Raw genomic sequence first — 20,285 nt, forward strand, 5'->3', positions numbered from 1 at the left:
AGTGTAGTTTAAGGGTTTTGACATCATTATTCTGACATATGGGCTTTATTATAAAAGGGTTTAAAATAAGGCCGATTTGCAGAGTCTTAATAAAGGAATAACTTTCTGCATTCTGACATTTAGGTCTGAAGAGCATTTTCCTACAATCTTTTTTCTTTTTTTTTAAGTGGGCTTTCCTTTGGCAGGGGTTGGGGCGTCATTTTAGAGGTCAAGCATTCCTTATGTCTATTATTTCATTTCAATCAAGGGCTATAAAGTGTTGGTGATAAAATCCTCTTAAAATTGATGATTCTCCCAGTATTTATGACATAGCCTAGAGACGGTTATAATTCAGTTTTAGATAACCTCTTTTTGATGCACAGAGGAAAGGTAAGAAGATGCGATTAAAAATGTTTATAAAAGTGAAAGAATAACCTCCTTGCTCAGAGAAGCTGGGAAAGAGCCTATCTGTAACTTTTCTTGCCATTAACGGTGCTTGGAGAATGAATGCCCCAGATACAAAGCCCAGGACAGGAGAGGCCGCCTCTGCCCAAGCAAGGGCAGCTGTTTGCAGGTCAGTTTACCTGATTCACAGAAGATCTGCAATCTTATCAGAATGGAGCTCCCTGGCTTATTCTATTTCTGCCTTGTTGATATCCAAGCTGGCCTTTCTTTCTTTTTTTTGCTAACTGAGAATGTCTGAAGCCTGGGGCAAGCCTCTGGGTGTCCTCAAGACTTCCATCCCACGCTTAAAGAGGGAAAGATCTGGGGTGCCTGGGTGGCGCAGTCGGTTAAGCGTCCGACTTCAGCCAGGTCACGATCTCGCGGTCCGTGAGTTCGAACCCCGCGTCGGGCTCTGGGCTGATGGCTCAGAGCTTCCGATTCTGTGTCTCCCTCTCTCTCTGCCCCTCCCCCGTTCATGCTCTGTCCCAAAAAGAAATAAATGTTGAAAAAAAATTTTTTTTAAAAAAGAGGGAAAGATCTCTGGGCTGCAGTAAAAGGATAAGGTGATCTCTCATCCTTGGGAGATGCTCCCCTCGTCTTTTGCCAAAAGAAGGCCTGAGAAACGTGGGCTGCGTTCAAAAGTTTAGGGAGATTCTACCGTACTGAGCCAACGATTAGTATTAGATTTTTAGGCTGGAGAAAGTTTTCGTTGTCATAATTTATCTTGGAGAACAAGAGTTTGTTATTCATTTATCAAGAGCTTAACATTTCCCTCTTAGGAAAAATGCTTTGCGGGATACACTATACCCAGGAAAACACTCACTAACGACATATTTTTGTTTATCAGTTCAAGCTAAAAACCCCTCTTAGAGATAAAAAACCATTTCCAGCACGGAGAGTGGGGGAGGGGTGTCCCATTGGAACTGGCTGTCCCCAGAGTAGAGGATTTAGCCTCCTTTGTATGCGCAGTAATCGCTTGAGCCCTTGCAAGGGGAAGGTTGCCCCTGAGAAGTGTTTTAAAATAAAAGTAAAAAAGATCTCTACCATAGACACTCTGCTTCCAGGAGGAGCCCCGTCTCTACTTTAGAGGAAGCCACTTGAGGCTTAGTATTTGGAAACTCAGAGCAGAGAGCACTGGAGAAAAGGTGACTCAAGAGTTGCACTGAGGATCATTTAAAAATTCTGTTCAGTTACACTCATCAGGAAAAGAAGAAAAAGAGCAGGGGACGAGAAGTAGCAGAAGGAATACCCTTTTTAGTAAATGTGGTCAGAAAGTAAGACACACTGAAAATATTTTCACCTAAATGAAATACCAGTTTAGCTTTTCAAGCCCTTAAATTTCGCTCTAAGTCTCAAATTACAGGCAGGTTGATTCGAGGTTCGGATGATGAAGTCCTGGCTCATCAGTTTCAACCAAAAGATGGCTAACTTTATCCCGAATTCTCTCTTTCAGAATTAGGCGTGCTGAATCCTTTTTGACTGTACTGTGTTTACTCAAATTTTAAATGAAAACCTTTTTGCTAGTGAACCTCACTATGGGTGATTGAAATGTTGGTGGGAGGCAAAAAGCGATGTGCAAAAACATTTGAAAATGAAACACCCCCAGCACATAATCCCCTTCCTCTGCAGTGCAAGGTTTTCAAATAAATGAAAAAAAAAAAAAAAAAAAAAGAAAGAAAAATGCACCAGAGACCTTGCCTAAGAGAAGAAGGTATGTGCATAGGAATCTCCTCCCTGCGAAGTGCTGACATCTGACACCACTTTGAACCCTGCATGCAGCTGGTGTTGGACTCGAATTCTCTCCCACCTTGTTCTTGGCCTCTCACTCATCCCTGTGGCCTAGCGCCCCAGGGCCTGAAGGGCCTCTCCCACCGCAGAGGCTGCAAGCAGGGCAGGGGCCGAGTTGGCATCCTTGCCAGGGTTCCATTAGTGTTCAATGAGGAGCCATCAGAGGGCAGTTTATCAATGACTTCCAAGGAGGCCGCTTACTGACTGGCTGGAGATTTTCTGTCGGTGTGTAACCGGCTTCTGAGAGTTTGCAAATAGTTGCAATTAATTACATCCCAGCCACGGTGCTCTGGGAGAGGTCCTTGCGTGAGGGAATGGCACTAAAGATGTTGTGGCTTCTGTGGTGCGGTAGCTATGGAAGCATAAGGGTGTGGTGAGAGATTAGGCTGCCGCAAGGCCATTGTACGTTGCCAGATAGAATTATCCTTTGATGTACACTGGGGTCTAAATTGTTTTCTTTCCTTTGATACATTTAAAATTAAGATTCGGTGTTAATCTCCAATTAATTCCAAGATCAAGCTTCTATTTTAGCTCCTTCAATGAGTGATATTGGAATGCTTCAAGGGAAGTGAAGCCAGAATAAAATATTTTCCAATTATATTAAATACCTTGTGGGCACGGTTATTAGGCATTGCTGTATTAAGTGTGGGATTTTAAATCAGAATGTTATGATTTAAAATCGGAAATCATTTCAAGTCAGAAATGGGGCACTTAGGATAATAATGTTCCACACTTAAATGGCTACACACACACACACACACACACACACACACACACACACAAAGGGAAGGCTAGACACTTCTATCAAAAGTGAAAGTCGAACTTAATAAGGAAACAGAAAATCATGAGTTGTGAAATTTAAGAGGATTAAACATTAAGTACGAAAACTCTGGATAGAACAGGTAAGATGCCCACCAGCTGGGAATGCGAATGTGGGAGAAAAAAAAGAAGGAACAGTTGGCCAGAGCTGTTTCTAAGCTGCAATCTGCAGAGAAAATCAACCTCACCCCACATGGGGCTCCTTACAGGCCCTGACAGAGGGTTAAAGGACAGCTGACCTGCACTGGATCCAGGCCAAACTGGGAGGTTAGTTGGGACTTAATGAGTCACCTTGTTAGACCTCCCCACGAACTCATCCCAGGTGTCTGCAGCTGAGCCCTGAAAGAGGGCGATTCTTTACGGTAAGGAAATAAAGCTTCTCCTGGTGACTTTTTAGCTACCCTATGGGATAGTAAAGCATGGTCATGATTACCAAATGACGTCTGAGATTTGGCCAGCATTTCTCACAAATGTGTAGGACAGTCATGATTTCCAATACTGTGACCTTTTACCTTCATAAATACAGGAACACTTGTTAGGCCATGGGTCTGAGCTGTAGTTTGGAGGGGGAAACAACCTGTCCCCATGCCCATGGAAACCAACCTGCTAATTCAGTCCTTTGACTCTATTTCAAGAAAAGAGTGAACTTGTAATTTTTGGTCATCATTTTCTGTTTACTGTCATTTGTCCTGGAAGTTGGGCAAAAGCAGGTAATTTCCTGCTTCTCTCTTCCACCCCTAATTAGGGGCCCAAGTCCCAGGTGATAACATCTTGAAGGGTACTTTACCATCATCAGTGGGTGGGGGCCAGGGAGTGGGGTGGGGAGCCCTCATCCTCACCAGCTCTGAGGGGACCTGCACCTGTTTTACTGGTTGCTAAATATTCTGAATATTACCTGGTACAAAGACTTCATTTTATGACGCTCCTGGTCAGCCAGTGAAGACAACTGTGGTTCAGTGACACATGCTGGGTTTGGCATCATCAAAAGATTTGGGTTTGAGTGCCATCTTGGCCAAGATCAAAGAAGATACTAGGTGTGAACACCAGGAGTAAGAGAGTGGGCTCATTTTAGGTGTCACTGTGTATGATGACCCACTCTTAAATATAGTCCTCCTTATGACCTAAATATGGAAGGGAGGCACACTGGAACATCCCAGATAAGGTAACCAGGCTGCAACCAGACTTTTATGCTTGAGTTTCCAAAGCCACTCAGGTCTCATTGGTCTCATTGATTCAGTGCTAAGATGTAGGCCCATCTGGCCTGAAAAAGTATTCACACGTCGTCAGAAAATCATTACTCAAAGTGTAATTCATTTGGGGTGGCCTCTTATTGATTTGTCTGCCAAATGCAGATTCTTAGACTCTGCCCCAAGCCTGATGACTTGGAATTTTGAAAGGTGCAGGGCCCAGGAATTTTGTTTTTAAACACTCCACAAGAGATTTGGATAGACGAATGTAAAGGTAGGAACTACTAGTTCAGTAGCCAAACACTGAAAACCACTCAGCGCTGACATTATATACAACAGAAGCCAGTTTCTGGATCCCCACACGAATGGTTGCTTGCCCAGTGCTCTATCAATGTAGTTTCTGAAACGATTACTAGAAAAGTGTGCATGTGTGTGTGTTTGAGAGTGCGTGTGTGTGACTGTTTAGGAGCACACGTGATTGTTTGAGAGAGGCTGTGTGCGAGCAGTGTACGCTTACGCTGCAGAACACACGCTACTCTCGGGCCAATCCCTCTGGATTCATGGCGGTATCACTAATTGTATCTGGGTTCCATGACTTTTCTCAGGCCTCCAGAGAACAAAGCCAGACTGACTCTTGTCAAAGTTGACGCCTATGAACTTATTGAACTTCTGACTAGGGCGTCACAGTGGAGTGTGTTGAAAAGTTTCCTTTAGCTCACACTAATCTGCACAAGGAGAGCTGAGTTAGTTGTAGTTTTACAAAAAGTGTCCCAGGGATCTCTGAGCTGGATACAGACTGAAATTTGGGAGGCCCAAATCCCTAAAGTTAGCAGGCTTCCCAGTCCATATTTTGTAAAGGATTATTTGTGCCCCCCCCCCCCCCGGCCTCACTAGGCTACTTGTGCTCACAGGTGCTTGCGGTGTGGAACGCCTTTCGTGCAAACACACGGGAGCAGAGCCACAGTCCTGCTTTTGAACAACCAATGGCAGCAAACCCTCATTTTGCTTCTAGCTCTCTGTCTCTTCTGTCCCGAGTGGCCCAGTCTTTGCATTTCAATTCAATTCAGTTTGATTTAGCAAACATTTATTCAGAACCAGTTAAGTCCCAGTACTATCTTAGGTGCTAGTTGTGATTGCAGCTAAGGTGGGAAGGGTCTGGGAGACAGATGAGCAAGACCCTATTCCTGCCCTCAGAGAGTCCCAACCGAGGGCGGCCCATGAGACAGCTACACAAGTAACTCTCTACCACTCAAAATGTAAGGAATGCTAAACTGCTCATTTACCCAAAGCTTAGAAAGAGGGAAAAATAATTCTCTTAGGACATTCAGGAAAGTACAATTGATCAAGGTCTGGAAGGACGCTAAATGTTTTGAGCCTCATTTCTTTGGGTCTCGAACTATCCCAGACATGTTTTTAATTCTGTGATACTGCTGGATATATAAGTATAACTAGAAATGTATTGGCCATGGATTACTATATATATATATATGTGTGTGTGTGTGTGTGTGTGTGTGTGTGTGTGTGTATTCATTTACACAACAGCCCTGTATTAATAATAAACACTGTTACTACCCCCATTTTTTTTTAATTTTTTTTTCAACGTTTATTTATTTTTTGGGACAGAGAGAGAGAGAGCATGAACGGGGGAGGGGCAGAGAGGGAGGGAGACACAGAATCGGAAACAGGCTCCAGGCTCTGAGCCATCAGCCCAGAGCCTGACGCGGGGCTCGAACTCACGGACCGCGAGATCGTGACCTGGCTGAAGTCGGACGCTTAACCGACTGTGACACCCAGGCACCCCCTACCCCCATTTCTGAGATGAGGAAGTTGAGGCAAAGAGAGACAAAGCAACAGACCCCCAAGGCCACATAGCCAGTAGGCAGCAGAAGCAGGTTTTGATCTCAGGCCATCTAACTCCAGTGCTGGCCAGCTTAAACACCATGTGCCAATATACACACATTTATAATTTATGCTACCAACCACTTACCCTTTACCTTTTCTGCCTACATAAATATTTTTCTATCCAGTGTAGCATCCTTCTTATTTTCCCTCAATATTTTTATTGTTTGGTGAGAAGAGTGACTACAGATTTTTAAATGATTCATTTTACTTTTAATCCCAATATTTTGTGGGTAGTCACAGAAGTCCCAACCTGAAGAATGCACGTCTAAACTGAGTTTCTCCTCCATGCTGCTGGTGTATTGTCCCAGGGGCCCACTGAGGAAGAGACAAATGAGAAGGCCCACTGAAGAGGGCAAGGCTATGAATTTTTAAATCTAGACATACATTACTGATGATAGTATAAATGTGTGTCTAAATCGTTCTAAATATGACCGCTGCCCCAACAGCTGCTAAGTCCTCCTTGGGCCTTCTTAATGATTTAAATTTCTGCCCAAGGAAGGCAAAAGCTTCTTGTTCAGATCTTCTCAGAACTTTGTGTTCTTAGACACTCACAATTGCAAAGTTAACAGAAGAGAAGTGAGCACCCACAGTGGGAAGCAGCACATCACGGGTACTGACAGTCTTAGGAATCGGACAAGACGGAGTCAAACAAACCCTGGCTTTGCCATTTGGCAGCTGTGTGCCTGTTCAATCTCTCTGCACCTCATTTTACACCTCTGTGAAATGGAGATGAGAATATCTCCCCGACAAGGATTTTTTTTGTGAGGATTGAAGAAAACAATGTTTACTAAATGCTTCGTATAGTGCCTGCCAATGTAGTAAAGAAACCATAGTTGTAATTTTTGTGATTTGATTAGAACGGGGAGAGCAGAGTCTGAGGTGCTCTGAGGGTCGAAGGGAAGGGATCAAAAGCAAAAAGCTCGGAACTGAGGGCTCCACGGCAACTGTGCCAGGCCCTTTGACGTTGTTTCCACATCTGGCCCAAGAAAATCATTGCATTTGTTAAAGTGGAGGACTTAGGGGAAGAAAAGCTGGGCAGTCGTGCTGGGAACAACAGCACAGGGGCCCCAAATGTTCTCGATACACTGTTCTCCCACCCCAGTGTCCAACCTACACCCACAATGTCCCCTTGCTGAACTTCGTCCCCACTTCTCATAGTGTTCCTTCTCTGAGAGGCCTAAGGGTTTGGCCTCGGCTTCCGCATCACTGGTCGGCCATGCCAGCTTCCCTCACACCGCCCGCAGTCCCGGCTACACACAGATGTGCTATCAGTGTCCTTGGAGACCTCCTCCTTGACCCATGGGTTACTTAGAAGTGTGACTTCTACTCTCTTAGCTTTATGCAGGTTTGCTTTATGGCACAGAATATGATGTATGTTAGTGACTGTTCCACGTGCACTAGAGCAGTAGGCACTGTCGTCAGATGCAGCGATCTATAAAAGTCAACGAGGTCCAGTTGCTGGCTAGTGCTGTCCAGGTCACCTCAATCCTTCTTTATTTTCTGTCTGTTCTATCAACTACGTAGAGAGGGGCTGAAGTCGGCAGTTGTAAGTGCACATTTGTCTATTTCTTTATTTACTTCTGCCGGGTTTTGCCCCATGCATTTCAAACCTTTACAACTAGATGCATACGCATTTAGGACTGTTACGACTTCTTGGAAAATTGACTTCTTTATTTATTGATAATAAAACCCTGATAACGTTTGTGATTCTGCAGTCTATTTTGTCTGAAATTGGTATAGTTACTCCAGCTTTCCTTTAGTTACCCTTTTCGTGTTATACTTTCCTATTTTTTTACTTTCAATCTTAGTCTTTACATTTAAAGTGGGTTTGTTATAGATGGCATGTAATTGGGTCTTGCTATTTCACTCAGTCTAAATCTCTGTCTTTTGGGGCACCTGAGTGGTTCGGTCAGTTAAGCGACCGACTTCGGCTCAGGCCATGATCTCATGGTTTGTGGGTTCAAGCCTTGCATCAGGCTCTGTGCTGACAGCTCAGAGCCTGGAGCCTGCTTCGGATTCTGTGTCTTCTTCTCTTTCTGCCCCTCCCTGCTTACACTCTGTCTTACTCTCTCTCTCTCTCAAAAGTTAAATAAACATTAAAAAAAATTTACATCTCTTTTAACTGGTGTTTAGATATTCACTTTTAAGTGATTGTTGGTATCACAAATTCTACCATCTTGCTAGCTGTTCTCTCTCTTGAGTACTGCTTCTTAGTTTGTATACCCTGCTTTTCTACCTTCTTTGGGTTTAATTGAGCATTTTTATCTCTTATATTGAGATAAAAATATATCTCATTTTTATCTCTTATATTGAGTTATTATTTATACCTTTTTATCTCTTATATTGAGATAAAAATATATCTCATTTTTATCTCTTATATTGAGTTATTATTTATACCTTTTTATCTCTTATATTGAGATAAAAATATATCTCATTTTTATCTCTTATATTGAGTTATTATTTATACCTTTTTTAAAGACTTTTTAAGTCATTGACTAGAATTCTAAAGTACTTTTCAGTGATAAAAAGTTTGATCATTTTGTATTCCCTAAGTTGGGAGAAAGCTATAGTTTTGTTTCTTACTGAAATGGTCTTTGAAGTATTTTAGTTAAAAGAGCTAGAATTTAAATAGAATACTGCAGTATGGAATAGCATTTTCATTTGAATAGAATTTTTAAAAAATGTTTATTTTTTTCGGGGGGAGAGAGCATCTGAAGCAGGCTCTGTACCGACAGCAGCGAGCCCAATATGGGGCTCGAACTCATGAACCATGAGATCATGACCTGAGCCAAAGTCAGATGCTTAACTGACTGAGCCACCCAGGCACCCCTTAAATAGAAATTTAAACATGAATTTCATTTGTAACCAATGAACTAACACACACACACACACACACAAAAAAAGATTAAATCTGGATGAACAAAAATACTGTTCTGTAATTTTATGCAATAAAAATTATACAAAAAGGAAAATACAGTGAAGCTTTAACTTGTTCAACTCAACTCTTCTGAAAAAAGTAGCCAGAAATTATTGCATTGTGTTCATTTGGAAAATCCTGGGGAAATTTTCCCTTCTAGAGAAGCAGTTCTTATTTTGTTTTGGGACCACTACCCCTTTGAGAATTTGATGAACAATACCTAGAAAAACACTTACACTCATCTACACATCAAGTTTTGCATATAATTTTGGGGAATTTACTGAATCCCTTAAGAGTTTCTTGATCCCTGGTGAGGAACACCTGCCCTAGAGTAAGTAGTGAATGTTGTCAACAAGGATTTTGATGTAACCATATATCTTGGTATGTAGGTCAAATAGCAGAAGTATCAGGTTTGACTTGAGCTTCTTGAGTAGGGCAATAGAAACTCTTATTCTCTTAAACTTTTTGTTTAAGCAGCCCCAGATCCAGGTCAGACCCAGGTCTAGCTCTTAAGTTTGTCACCTGCCCAGTCCTATACTTTAATGTGATAACACTGCAGCCTCTACAATAGCAAAGGAAGTTCAGATGGTTAGTCTAAATGCCCACCATACTCAGATTGTGTTTATCTCCTTTCATGCTATGAGACAGAATTGTCCCAGGCACAATTGCTTAAATTGTGACTATAAACACGAAGACAAATTTGTCCATGAGCAAATTTTGACACCAATATCAAAACTATCTTCAGGAGACAGAGAGAGAGAGATGTTTCAAGCAATAATTGCCTATATTTTTAAAAGAATAGTCTCCCAGGTCGCCTGGATGGCTCAAGTCAGTTAAGCCTCTAGCTCCTGATTTCAGCTCAGGTCATGATCTCACAATTCATGGCATGAAGCCCCACGTTGGGCTCCATGCTGAGATTCTGCTTGGGCTTCTCCCTCTCACTCTCTGTCTGTCCCCCCCCCTCCTCAAAATACATATATAAACATTTAAAAAAAGAATAGTCTCCCATTTATACTTAAAAAGTCAGAGTCACAAAGCATTTAATGGCCATGAGTCCCAAAGAATCCACCAACTACTCCTCTCTTATTCTGCCAGGTTCTGAAATCTCGCTCCAACTATGATACCCTCCTGGGTCAGTCAAAACAGAGTTATTTGACTCTTCTCAGTAAAATTTTTTAAAGCAAATAACACCATTAACTTTATCCATTCCTCCACGAATGCATCTCCATTGGCTTGTATTTCATTTTTTCCTTTCATGTATTTATCTCTTTTAGTGATTCAGTAAAATCCATATCTTCAAGATATTTATATCATTTGTAAAGGAATCCCACTTTTTTCCCAATTAACATAAGGCCATATAGAAGTATTGTTAATATGATTGGTCATATTTTTCAATATTGATATGTTTACTTTCCAAATGGTAAAAATAATGGAGTATTTATATTAACCAGATTGAATGGAACCCTTTGGAAACAACCATTAATGAGCTGGTTGATGTGTGGCCTGGAAACTCCCTCTGGCAGCCAAGAAACTCCTTGTGTTCAGAATGGTTATCCCTGCAATTCTGCCTGAGACTCATCAGATGACTTGTCATGCTTATGTCTTCCTTTAGCAAACTGCAATTCTATTATTAAAAAAAAAAATTTAATGTTTATTTATTTTGAGAGAGAGAGAGGCAGAGAATGAGTGGGGGAGGGGCATGGAGAGAGGGAGACCCAGAATCCGAAGCAGGCTCCGGTCCCTGAGCTGTCAGCACAGAGCCAGATGCAGAGCTCAGCTGGAATGAGTGAACCACGAGATCATGACCTGAGCCTAAGTTGGATGTTTAACTGATTGAGCCACCCAGGCACCTCGGAATTCTATTATTTTTAAATCTTCCATATCCAGGGGCACCTGGGTGGCTCAGTCAGTTGAATGTCCCACTCTTGATTTTGGCTTAAGTCATGGTTTATGGGTTCAAGCCCCATGTCAGGCTCCACATGAACAGTGCAGAGCCTGCTTGGGATTCTTTCTCTCCCTCTCTCTCTGCCCCCCCAACTTGTGTGCAATCTCTCTCTAAAAATAAATTAACTTAAAAAAAAAATCTTCCATACCCTTGGACGAAATGTTATACATAAACATTGCCTTTCATCTTGCATAAAGGTGCATGGAAACAAAACAAGTGATATTTATAATGAAAAACCAAAAACACAACCCTCTTTTCCAAATTTCCTAGATAAAAATGAGAAAACTTCACTTCTAGAATATGTTAAAGAAATGCTAAAGGATCTGCAGCCAATTAAGCTAACTGTGCTCTTTCCTCGTGGGGCCTAGTGTGCAATGGCTGCGAACAGCAGCCTCCTCAGTAGTGTATGCAGCCTGTTGGTTGTATGGGTTGCCCTAAGGGACCTTGGAGACAGTTTTTTTCTGGTGGACATTGAGGTTTGGCCTCATGCTTTCTCCAATCTAGGCTCCAGACAGGTATGTAAGGTGCCTTTGGAAAGCCCCAGGGCACAGTGGCCAGGGTCCACATTGGTCAAGTCATCTTGTCCATCTGTACCAAGTTGCAGAACAAGGAGCGTGTGATCGAGGCCCTACGTAGGACCAAGTTCAGTTCCCTGGCCACCAGAAGATCCCCTTTTCCAAGAAGTGGGGCTTTACTAAGTTTAATGCGGATGAATTTGAAGACATGGTGGCTCAAAAACAGCCCATCCCAGACGGCCGTGGGGTCAAATACATCACTAATCATGGCCCCTTGGACAAATGGCGGGCTCTTCACTCATGAGAACTTCAGCACTGCCCTTCCCCATTCATGCCCACCAATAAATCCTGCTTCCTGTCTAAAAAAAAAAAAAGAAATGCTAAAAGAACAAAAAGCATCCTTTTTTGCATGTTTGTATCTTTTCAGTGCTTTTTGAAATAATCAGAATGTCAAGACTTGGGCATTTCTAAAGGTACTCTAACAAGATAGTTTTAATTCCTCTTTATTCTTTGTAATAGTTTATACTCTACAAAAGATAAGCTTCTCTTTCACTATCGACTTTTCTTTTCCGCCTGATAAACAATGATACTTTTTAAGGTGTTCCCAAAGAAGCTAAAATGAACTTAGATCAATTTCAGTCACTTCCTTATTTATACATCATCCTCATTAATGATATCCTCAAAAATACCATCTAACACAGCTCATCTATTCACCTCTGCCTCCTCCTCTGTCTTGAGCATCTTCTCTCTAAACAGTAGACCTTTTTCAATTGCTTGGCAACACTAATAAGACTGTTTTCTCTTTGCACTAAGGAGAAAAAAAATACATTCCTGGTTTGATTCTGTTGTTCTGAATAAAATCAGACCTAGAAAGCAAACAATTAAAAACTGATGCATAATTTTCTCCTTTAGTTCTTCACCCTAAAATGAAGTGTTGCATGAAATTTCTGATGTTACAAGTTTCCCAAGATTATAGTGTTATAGTAAAAGTCTCGATGGAACATCTAATACACTGACTTTCAGGGTAGAGCAGGCCACTCGGGAAAGGTTAGCCACCCTGCCCCAGAGGCAGTAGCCTCTGACAACCATGCAATAATTGCTACTCTGACATCGTAAGTGGCTGGGGTACCCATTGAGAGTCACTTGTCTAATAGTTCTGCCAACAGCTGCAAGTTCAAAGAAAACTATTCTTTCCCTATAGCACCACCACAAAGCCCCTCACTTTTTGCATATTCAAGGATCAGAGTATAAAGGAAAATAGAGACAGGGGAAGAAAGGAGAAAGACATACCTACGAAGACAAAGTTTGAGGTGGGAGCAAGATCAAGATTTTAGCTGAGGTGAAATAATCTTTTGTGGATGAGTGAAGAACAAAGGTCAGAAGGAGAAAATTTGGCCATTTTCTACCCTCTTACAATTTAGGGGTTGGATGGAAGGTTTTTCATCATCATTCTTGACCTGTACATATTCCTCATAAATTAAAAACATATTTGCCATAGAGAAGCTTAAAAATGTTTTTATGTTATCAAATGTATCTATCTTTTCTTCCTTTCATGGCTTCTGGGCTTGTGTCCTATCTAGAAAGGCTGGACTCATTTCATTCATTCCATAATTATAAATAAATTCAACCATATTTTATTCTGGTAGTTTAATTTTTAATATGTCAATATTTGATCAAGCTTTAATTTAGTTTGTGAAAGTTGGAAACCTTATTTTTCTTTTTTTTAATATATATATTTTTAATGTTTATTTTTGAGAGAGACAGAGCAGGAATGGGGGTGGGGCAGAGAGAGAGGGAGACACAGAATCTGAGGCAGGATCCACGCTCTGAGCTGTCAGCACAGAGCCCGACACGGGGCTCAAACTCATGAACCATGAGATCATGACCTGAGTCAAAGTTGGATGCTCAACTGACTGAGCCACCCAGGTGCCCTGAAAACTTACCTTTCTTAATGTAATTTCACTTCAGTGCAAATTCTATGCAATTCATACCTGGATCAACCAATCATTGACTATTTACTAACAACCTACTATGAACCAAGCCAGGGAGAGATCCAAAAGAAATGTAAGACATGGTGGTTAACTTCAAACAAGTTACAACTGTGGTTGGGGGAATGAACTACTGCCCTGAGACAATTCCAGGACCAGACAAGCATATAACTAAGTTACTGAATCCTGAATGCCTAGAATTGGTGTGGGAGCTCAGAGGAAGGAGCGATCTACCTAGGCTGCAGTTGTCAGGGAAGACTTTGTAAGCAAGATGGGGCTAGAGTCATATGTGCATTTCACCAAATGCTAAAACAGAAAGCTATCATCTCTGTGCGTGTGTGTGTGTGCACGCGCATGTGTGTGTGATGTGCGTGCATGTGTGTACAGTGTAGGTGGGCACCCAGTTTTCACAAAACAACTCAGCTGTTGGGAAAATATACTTGCCACAGACTAAATAAGATTTAGGTGCACCTGGCAGATCTGAGTCAGGGTTTTAGAGCTAGAATGAAGTAGCCGTGTGGCAAGGGCAGTGGTGGGAAATGTGTGCCCCAGGGAGGAATGTTTGCCTGGGAGTCCCACCTTCTACCCACTCCCCAAGCGTCTGCTAGATCCTCCAGCCCAGCCTGAAGAGTATCTCTGGGGTTTTGCCTACCATGATTCTGCCAGAGGGTTCTGCCAAGTGTGGGTGGGCATCCCCTTGGGGGCCCTCTCTCTGTCTGTGAGCGACTGTCTGCTGCTTCCCTTCTCCCACTATTTGAAAGAGTCAACCACCCGGCTAAGTCTTAACCAGCCCGACACACCCTCAGGAAAGTGAAGAGCAGTGAGCAACACCTTAGTACACTATTTCCACAAGTCTGTTATGGCCTGGGGGAATAAAAGTTGGTTCAGTCTTTGGAAGAGATGGAAGAGATAAGGATGGGTATATCAATATGTCTATAACAATAGATATACCAGTGTATTTTAAAAGTCTTATGTTTTTACATACCCTTTGATCCAACCACTCCGCTTCCAGGAATTTCCTGTTTGTTTGTTTAACTTTTTGTTAATGTTTATTTATTATTGAGAAGGAACACATGTGAGCATGCATGAGTGGGAAAGGGGTAGAGAGAGAGGGAGACAGAAGATCTGAAGTGGGCTCTGTGCTGACAGCAGAGAGCCTGATGCGGGGCTCAAACTCACGAAACACGAGATTGTGACCTGAGCCAAAGTTTGATGCTTAACTGACTGAGCCACCCAGACGCCTCTCCTATTTATTTACTTAATAAAAACATATTAGTTACTGTATGGCAGGTACTGTTCTAAGTGCTAAAAATTAGCTCATTTAATCTTCATAACAATCTTTTGAAATAGGCATTATTATTTTACAGGTAAGGAAAATGAGACACAGAGAGGTTAAGCTACTTGTCCATGGCCACCAGCTAGTACGTGGCAGAGCCGGCCTTTAAACTCATGCTGTCTGAGTCCTGGGAGTTAACTATATACACTATACTACCTGTGATGGTTAATTTCATGCATGTGTCAACCTGACTGACCACAGGGTGCCCAGATTATACGTTATTTCTGGGTGTGTCCATGAGGGTGTTTCAGGATAAGATTAGCATTCGAATTGGTAGAGACCGAAAACTAGATTGTTTCCACTATGTGGGCAAGTAGGTGGGCATGTACAGTTTGCTGAGGGCCTGACTGGAACAAAAGGCAGAAGAAGGAGGAATTCTCCCCTCCCCCTGCTTCTTCTTTTCTGCCTCACTCATCAAGTTGGGACATTCCATCTTTTTCTGCCTTCGGACTAAGAGGTTCTCCTGGCTCTCAGGCCTTCAGACTCTGACTGAATTGCGCTACTGGCTCTCCTGGGTGTCCAGCTTGCAGATGGTCGCCTGTGGGACTTCTCAGCCTCCACAGTTGGGTTAGCCAATTCCTCATAATAAATCTCCTTGTATACATTATAGATATAAAACCAATAGGAGATACACGGTGGACCCTTGAACAACATGGGTTTGAATTGTGCAGCCACCTACATGCGAACTTTTTTCTATAAATGTAATACAGGACTGTAAACACATATTCTCCTTTTTATGATTTTCTTCATAATATTTTCTTTTCTCTAGCTTACTTTATTGTAAGAATACGGTATATAATACATAACACATACAAAGTATATGTTAATCGACTGTTATGTGACTGGTAAGGCTTTGGGTGGATAGTAGACTATTGGTAGTTAAGTTTTGGGGGGAGTTAAAAGTTATGTACAGATTTTTGACTGTATGGGGGTCAGCACCCCAACCCCCATATTGTTCAAGTGTCAACCGTATATATCTGTCCTGTTGGTTCTGCTTCTCTGGAGAACCCTAATACACTGCCTGAGCGGTCAGCCTGAATGTACACAAGGATTTAGCCATGAGGCTGTTCGTGCAACACAAATTAATGCCTACTGTGGGCCAATCACGGTCCCTCCTTCCTTTCCAAATGGAGGGTAAAAACTCATCCATGAGTCATGAAATACATTTAGTGGATTGGGACCAGAATTTCTTTAATAAAATGATACAGAAAAGAATAGAAATTAGCAGAAAGTGAGTTTTGTTTCACAACGTTTTTTCACTTCTTTGTGTGAGCACAAGCATATATGTGCTGGTGAGTGTTGAATCAGAGTACTGTGTACTCACTGTGAGCTGCAGTAAGAAAGGTTTAAAAGGCAGCAGTCTACCAGGAAAGAAAACATTCAGAGAACTAATTATATGTATGTCGAGTTAGTTTTTTAAAATAATTGCAAAAAGTTGTCTGATAATAAGAGATTATTAAATAGGTTATAATATAGACATATAATAGAATTCTACCTAGAAACTAAAATTATATTGTAGGAAAGCGTTTAGTGACATAGAAATATGTGCAAAATATAGAGATGGGGGGAAAGTCAGATTATAAAATAACATGTAATATACATTTTAAATAAATTATACACACACACACACACACACACACACACATAGACAAATGACTAAAAAGGATAGTTACCAAGATGTTTCTTTTTTGAAGTTTTTTGTTTTTAATTTATTTTGAGAAAGAGAGAGAGAGCAAGCGGGGGAGGGGCAGAGAGGGGAGACAATCTCAAGTAGGCTCTCTCTATATATATGATTATATAAGGATAGTATAAACAAAGAAAATTCTTATAGACAACAAATATAAAGAATTCTAGCAAACAATAAAAATAAAGAATCTTTGTAAACAGTAATAATTAAAAGGACAAACTATCCAATAAAAGAGTGGGCAAAGCATGGAAACAGATCATTCAAACATTTCAAGTGATGCTCAACCCTAGCAGTGATAAGAGAAATGCAAATTAAAACAACAATAAGATAAAAATATCTCTTTTATCAGTTTTGCAAACTGTTAACCCTGCCCTATGAAAACTACTCTAATAAAATTCAATATCTAACAACTTGAAGTTTCAGAATGGAAATAAATGAGTGTCCGCCTTACAAAGGAGTCGGTACACTGTAAATATCAAACTTGCTCAGGGTACTTAATATGTACTTTTATTTCTGCTTCAGATTCCAAGGGCCAGGGATCAGAGAGACTGAAACACTGGCATTGATTAGTAGCCCTACAATGTCATGAAATAAATAATTAAGTGAGATACAAAGGTTTCTCCAAAAAAGTACAAAAACTTCTAATACAGATAAAAAGATAGTGTTTATCAACATAATCAATATTTTTTCAGTGCTCATTCTACACACACATACACACACACTCACACACACGTTAATCTCTAATCTCTTTTTTTTTTTAATTTTTTTTTCAACATTTTTTATTTTATTTTTGGGACAGAGAGAGACAAAGCATGAACAGGCGAGGGGCAGAGAGAGAGGGAGACACAGAATCGGAAACAGGCTCCAGGCTCTGAGCCATCAGCCCAGGGCCCGACGCGGGGCTCGAACTCACGGACCGCGAGATCGTGACCTGGCTGAAGTCGGACGCTTAACCGACTGCGCCACCCAGGCGCCCCTAATCTCTAATCTCTTAATGTGCATTATTTTATTTAATCCCTGCAGCAACTTTATGAGCTTTAGTTACTCCTTTAGCCCCATTTTTACTATTAAGACACCTGAGGCTAGAGCAGGTTAAGTAACCTGCCCCACAGACAGGTAAGTGGAGGAGATAGGATTTGAGCCCAGATCTCAACACCTCCACAGTGTACAATCTCAGCCACTTGGGTAGTTTCCCACATAGAAAACTAGTGGTTGGTTGTGCATGATGCTAATTTAGGATGCTATTTTTGAGGTCAGAGGATTTCAAAGAAAGGTGTGGGGATTATGTGATGGATACAGGTTCTCTTAAGTTTCTAGTGATTGTTTCTTAGCGTATGCATTTATAAAACGGTCATGATTGTTTTTGTTTTTGTTTTTGGGGATGAAAATTTGAATGTCATCAAACACAATATGTCTTGTTCTGGCAAGAATTCTTTGTTAATGTGCACGATAACAAGGAAGACTCTATTGTGGTCTTTTTCTATGCTGACATAATTCAAATAAAAAGACACTGAAATCATTGTCCTGGGTTCTTTCTGCAACTTTATAAAATATGGTTATCATTCTATATTTGGCCCACGAACTTCTTCGTATTATAAATGTAACAAGATAGTCATCAGAATTATGACAATAAGAATAATGACAAAAACAGGGGCACCTGGCTGGTTCAGTTGATGGGGCAGGTGACTCTTGATCTTGGAGTTGTAGGTTTGAGCCCCAGATTAGGTATAGAGATTACTTTAAAAAATCTTTAAAAAAGAATGATAAAAACAATTATATTAATAATAGTAATGCACTAAGGAAAACAACAGTAACTGAGTGTGAGACTCTCTATTGGAGAGATATATTTCAGAATGGAATATGAACTTCAGGTTTTTTCTCATATCATTTTTGGGAGATAAGGCCCATCTGGGCAGGACCCAGTAACTAGAAAATATGAATCACTTCTTTTTGAGAGAGAGAGAGCACAAATGAGTGATGGGCAGAGAGAGAGAGAGAATCCCAGGAGGGACAAAGAGTGAGAGAGAGAGAGAGAGAGAGAGAGAGAGAGAGAGAGAGAAGCAAGGCTCACCCAATGCAGGGCTCGTGCTCTCCCAATGTGAGGCTTGAGCTTACCTGATGTGGGACTCAAACTCACAAACCGTGAGATCATGACCTGCCAAAGTCAAATGCTAAACGGCTGAGCCACCTGGGTGCCCCTGAATCCCTTTTAATTAGACGTAAGACACATGTGGCCATTCTCAATGGTTTCTGACAGGAATGTGATTTAGCACTTGTGTTCTTTAAATATTCCATTTTTGCAGTAGCAGTGGTAAGGGATGAGTGTACTCTACCGTTGACTAGTGTCTTTCACGGACACTCATTTCTTGGGCTGTCTTGCTTGTCCTACCGTCCTTCCCCCTTTGTCCTGATTTCTTCATTGTTTTATCTTATCTACTTTATAAACCAGCATAAAGAACTTGGGGAATAAGACTGAGATAAATACATGAACAAAGAGTCAAACAAACTTTCTCATCCTATAAGGCAGCCTGAATTTTTTCCCCATAGACAAAGAGTTCCAGGTCAAATGGCTTAGCTAATGGCTTATAAGTGGCCTCAAAGTGGGAGTCAGGGATTAAGGCCTCAGGTGCTGACATGATGACAGCAGGCCACATCTTCATATCCCAGAGAATTGAGCCTCATTGTCCCTGTGGTCGTCACTGCCTCCTTCCTTCTCTTCCGACTGTCATTGTCGTCATTTCAATCAAGCCCAGTAGAATGTCGTCACTGAAGAAAAGTGGGGGGAGTGTGAAGCTCGGGGCAGAGCAGAGGACGAATTTAGTTTGTGCTTTGCACAGACAACCCTTTTCAACATAAAATCTCTTTTGTGCTATCTTTTTTATCGGGGCTTCTGAAAGTAATAATGATACTTCAGTTACCTGTCAGGTGATAGCACAGGATATATTTACTTCTAGATTTTAAACACACACATGCACAGAGACATAAGGCAATGTGCCATCACATCTAGCTGGATTTAAAGATTTTCCCAATAATCAGTTCACAACAGGTGATTAAGCAGTTGTTAAATATACTTTAAGTGAATCTGCAAGGGTAAATGAAGCGTTTTAACCAACAATAACATCATAGCAGCTAAGTATGTAAATAAATGAAAACAAAGGAAAATGAAATTAGATAATTACTAAGACAGATTTCTTCCACAATTTCCGTTACTCATTGGGTCCTGCAGGGCGGAGGGAGGACCACAGTTTAAGGCCATCATTGGTGTCCCCGGGGCTGCAGCAGTGGTGGCAATATGACACGGAAAGCCAGCTCAGCCAGGATGTGTTTCCGGTTCACTGTCCTCACCACTGTGCTGGGACAGAAGTGAACAGTACAAATCACCATAAAAAAGGGATGTTTTTATATTCTGGGCTGGTGACCGGCCACACACAGGGGGAGAGCGGCTGGAGCTAAGAAGCTCCTTCAACATCACTGCTGCTTCGACTCTTCTTTTTTTATCTTTGTATCCCTCACCCCGGGCCCCCCCACCCCAGAGTCCTAAGAGCTGGAGATCAAATTCAGTGTTGAGCTAATAGAGAGAGGGAAGGCAAGAGGTTAAACCAAACAGTTAACTGTGTCTCTTCAAAACTGACATTTAATACAGGGTGTAAATCACTAGGGGAGCCTGTTATTCCTTCAGGAATGCAATTACATAGGGTCAAATAAAACATGAAAGAAACCAACAAGTTTTAAAATGTAGTATGTTCTCAAAAGTAGGCAAGAAGGAATGTGAAGCAGT

General features: G+C 41.4%; 1 protein-coding gene and 1 non-coding gene across 2 annotated transcripts in view; one reads left to right on the plus strand and one right to left on the minus strand.

The window, feature by feature from the left end:
- BMP4 (bone morphogenetic protein 4) overlaps window positions 1-20,285 on the minus strand; it is a 73,776-nt gene that overhangs the window by 32,510 nt on the left and 20,981 nt on the right. The window lies entirely within an intron of this gene.
- On the plus strand, window positions 11,305-11,437 carry LOC111561147. The gene has a single exon (XR_002743508.2). It is a non-coding gene; the product is annotated as a small nucleolar RNA SNORA70 (small nucleolar RNA).

The sequence above is a fragment of the Felis catus genome, chromosome B3 (genome assembly GCF_018350175.1).
Source record: "Felis catus isolate Fca126 chromosome B3, F.catus_Fca126_mat1.0, whole genome shotgun sequence".
NCBI lineage: Eukaryota > Metazoa > Chordata > Mammalia > Carnivora > Felidae > Felis > Felis catus.